Below are 4199 nucleotides of genomic sequence, written 5' to 3'. Positions count from 1 at the left end.
TCCAACGGTGTCCAACGGTGTCCCACGATGTCCAACGATGTCCAACGATGTCCAACGGTGTCCAACGGTGTCCCACGGTGTGCAACGGTGTCCCACGTTGTCCCACGTTGTCCCACGTTGTCCCACGTTGTCCCACGTTGTCCCACGTTGTCCCACGGTGTCCAACGGTGTCCAACGATGTCCAACGGTGTCCAACGGTGTCCCACGTTGTCCCACGTTGTCCCACGGTGTCCAACGATGTCCAACGGTGTCCCACGTTGTCCCACGTTGTCCCACGTTGTCCCACGTTGTCCCACGATGTCCCACGTTGTCCAACGATGTCCAACGGTGTCCCACGTTGTCCCACGTTGTCCTACGTTGTCCCACGTTGTCCCACGTTGTCCCACGTTGTCCCACGTTGTCCCACGTTGTCCCACGGTGTCCAACGGTGTCCCACGTTGTCTCACGTTGTCCCACGGTGTCCAACGATGTCCAACGGTGTCCAACGGTGTCCCACGGTGTCCCACGTTGTCCCACGTTGTCCCACGGTGTCCAACGATGTCCAACGGTGTCCCACGTTGTCCCACGTTGTCCCACGTTGTCCCACGTTGTCCCACGTTGTCCCACGTTGTCCCACGTTGTCCCACGTTGTCCCACGTTGTCCCACGTTGTCCCACGTTGTCCCACGTTGTCCCACGTTGTCCCACGGTGTCCAACGGTGTCCAACGATGTCCAACGGTGTCCAACGGTGTCCCACGGTGTCCAACGGTGTCCCACGTTGTCCCACGTTGTCCCACGTTGTCCCACGTTGTCCAACGGTGTCCCACGGTGTTCAACGGTGTCCCACGTTGTCCCACGTTGTCCCACGTTGTCCCACGTTGTCCCACGTTGTCCCACGTTGTCCCACGTTGTCCCACGGTGTCCAACGGTGTCCAACGATGTCCAACGGTGTCCAACGGTGTCCCACGATGTCCACCGATGTCCAACGGTGTCCAACGGTGTCCAACGGTGTCCCACGTTGTCCCACGTTGTCCCACGTTGTCCCACGTTGTCCCACGTTGTCCCACGTTGTCCCACGTTGTCCCACGTTGTCCCACGTTGTCCCACGTTGTCCCACGGTGTCCAACGGTGTCCAACGATGTCCAACGGTGTCCAACGGTGTCCCACGTTGTCCCACGTTGTCCCACGGTGTCCAACGATGTCCAACGGTGTCCCACGTTGTCCCACGTTGTCCCACGTTGTCCCACGTTGTCCCACGTTGTCCCACGTTGTCCCACGTTGTCCCACGTTGTCCCACGTTGTCCCACGTTGTCCCACGTTGTCCCACGTTGTCCCACGTTGTCCCACGTTGTCCCACGTTGTCCCACGGTGTCCAACGGTGTCCAACGATGTCCAACGGTGTCCAACGGTGTCCCACGTTGTCCCACGTTGTCCCACGTTGTCCCACGTTGTCCCACGTTGTTCCATGTTTTCCCACGTTGTCCCACGTTGTCCCACGTTGTCCCACGTTGTCCCACGTTGTCCCACGTTGTCCCACGTTGTCCCACGGTGTCCAACGGTGTCCAACGATGTCCAACGGTGTCCAACGGTGTCCCACGATGTCCACCGATGTCCAACGGTGTCCAACGGTGTCCAACGGTGTCCAACGGTGTCCAACGATGTCCAACGATGTCCAACGATGTCCAAAGGTGTCCAACGATGTCCAACGATGTCCAACGGTGTCCCACGATGTCCAACGATGTCCAACGATGTCCAACGGTGTCCAACGGTGTCCCACGTTGTCCCACGATGTCCCACGTTGTCCCACGGTGTCCAACGATGTCCAACGGTGTCCCACGTTGTCCAACGGTGTCCCACGTTGTCCCACGTTGTCCCACGTTGTCCCACGTTGTCCCACGATGTCCCACGTTGTCCCACGTTGTCCCACGTTGTCCCACGTTGTCCCACGTTGTCCCACGTTGTCCCACGTTGTCCCACGTTGTCCCACGTTGTCCCACGGGGTCCAACGGTGTCCAACGATGTCCAACGGTGTCCAACGGTGTCCCACGTTGTCCCACGTTGTCCCACGTTGTCCCACGGTGTCCAACGATGTCCAACGGTGTCCCACGTTGTCCCACGTTGTCCCACGTTGTCCCACGTTGTCCCACGATGTCCCACGTTGTCCCACGTTGTCCCACGTTGTCCCACGTTGTCCCACGTTGTCCCACGGTGTCCAAAGGTGTCCAACGATGTCCAACGGTGTCCCATGTTTTCCCACGTTGTCCCAGGTTGTCCCCCGTTGTCCCACGGTGTCCAACGATGTCCAACGGTGTCCAACGGTGTCCCACGGTGTCCAACGGTGTCCCACGTTTTCCACGTTGTCCCACGGTGTCCAACGATGTCCAACGGTGTCCAACGGTGTCCCACGGTGTCCAACGGTGTCCCACGGTGTCCAACGGTGTCCCACGTTGTCCCACGTTGTCCCACGTTGTCCCACGTTGTCCCACGTTGTCCCACGTTGTCCAACGATGTCCAACGGTGTCCCACGTTGTCCCACGTTGTTCCATGGTTTCCCACGTTGTCCCACGTTGTCCCACGTTGTCCCACGGTGTCCAACGATGTCCAACGGTGTCCAACGGTGTCCAACGGTGTCCCACGTTGTCCCACGTTGTCCCACGTTGTCCCACGGTGTCCAACGATATCCAACGGTGTCCCACGTTGTCCCACGTTGTCCCACGTTGTCCCACGTTGTCCCACGTTGTCCAACGGTGTCCCACGGTGTCCCACGTTGTCCCACGTTGTCCCACGGTGTCCAACGATGTCCAACGGTGTCCCACGTTGTCCCACGTTGTCCCACGTTGTCCCACGTTGTCCCACGTTGTCCCACGTTGTCCCACGGTGTCCAACGATGTCCAACGGTGTCCAACGGTGTCCCACGGTGTCCAACGGTGTCCCACGTTGTCCCACGTTGTCCCACGTTGTCCCACGTTGTCCAACGGTGTCCCACGGTGTTCAACGGTGTCCCACGTTGTCCCACGTTGTCCCACGTTGTCCCACGTTGTCCCACGTTGTCCCACGTTGTCCCACGGTGTCCCACGGTGTCCAACGGTGTCCAACGATGTCCAACGGTGTCCAACGGTGTCCCACGATGTCCACCGATGTCCAACGGTGTCCAACGGTGTCCAACGGTGTCCAACGGTGTCCAACGATGTCCAACGATGTCCAACGATGTCCAACGGTGTCCAACGATGTCCAACGATGTCCAACGGTGTCCCACGATGTCCAACGATGTCCAACGATGTCCCACGTTGTCCCACGTTGTCCCACGGTGTCCAACGGTGTCCAACGATGTCCAACGGTGTCCAACGGTGTCCAACGGTGTCCAACGATGTCCAACGGTGTCCAACGGTGTCCCACGTTGTCCCACGTTGTCCCACGGTGTCCAACGATGTCCAACGGTGTCCCACGTTGTCCCACGTTGTCCCACGTTGTCCCACGTTGTCCCACGATGTCCCACGTTGTCCAACGATGTCCAACGGTGTCCCACGTTGTCCCACGTTGTCCTACGTTGTCCCACGTTGTCCCACGTTGTCCCACGTTGTCCCACGTTGTCCCACGTTGTCCCACGGTGTCCAAAGGTGTCCCACGTTGTCTCACGTTGTCCCACGGTGTCCAACGATGTCCAACGGTGTCCAACGGTGTCCCACGGTGTCCCACGTTGTCCCACGTTGTCCCACGGTGTCCAACGATGTCCAACGGTGTCCCACGTTGTCCCACGTTGTCCCACGTTGTCCCACGTTGTCCCACGTTGTCCCACGTTGTCCCACGTTGTCCCACGTTGTCCCACGTTGTCCCACGTTGTCCCACGTTGTCCCACGCTGTCCCACGTTGTCCCACGGTGTCCAACGGTGTCCAACGATGTCCAACGGTGTCCAACGGTGTCCCACGTTGTCCCACGTTGTCCCACGGTGTCCAACGATGTCCAACGGTGTCCCACGTTGTCCCACGTTGTCCCACGTTGTCCCACGTTGTTCCATGTTTTCCCACGTTGTCCCACGTTGTCCCACGGTGTCCAACGATGTCCAACGGTGTCCAACGGTGTCCCACGGTGTCCAACGGTGTCCCACGTTGTCCCACGTTGTCCCACGTTGTCCCACGTTGTCCAACGGTGTCCAACGGTGTCCAACGGTGTCCAACGATGTCCAACGATGTCCAACGATGTCCAACGGTGTCCAACGATG

Source organism: Bombus terrestris, unplaced genomic scaffold (genome assembly GCF_910591885.1).
Source record: "Bombus terrestris unplaced genomic scaffold, iyBomTerr1.2, whole genome shotgun sequence".
In the NCBI taxonomy this organism is placed as follows: domain Eukaryota; kingdom Metazoa; phylum Arthropoda; class Insecta; order Hymenoptera; family Apidae; genus Bombus; species Bombus terrestris.
This window is presented reverse-complemented; position numbering follows the sequence as displayed.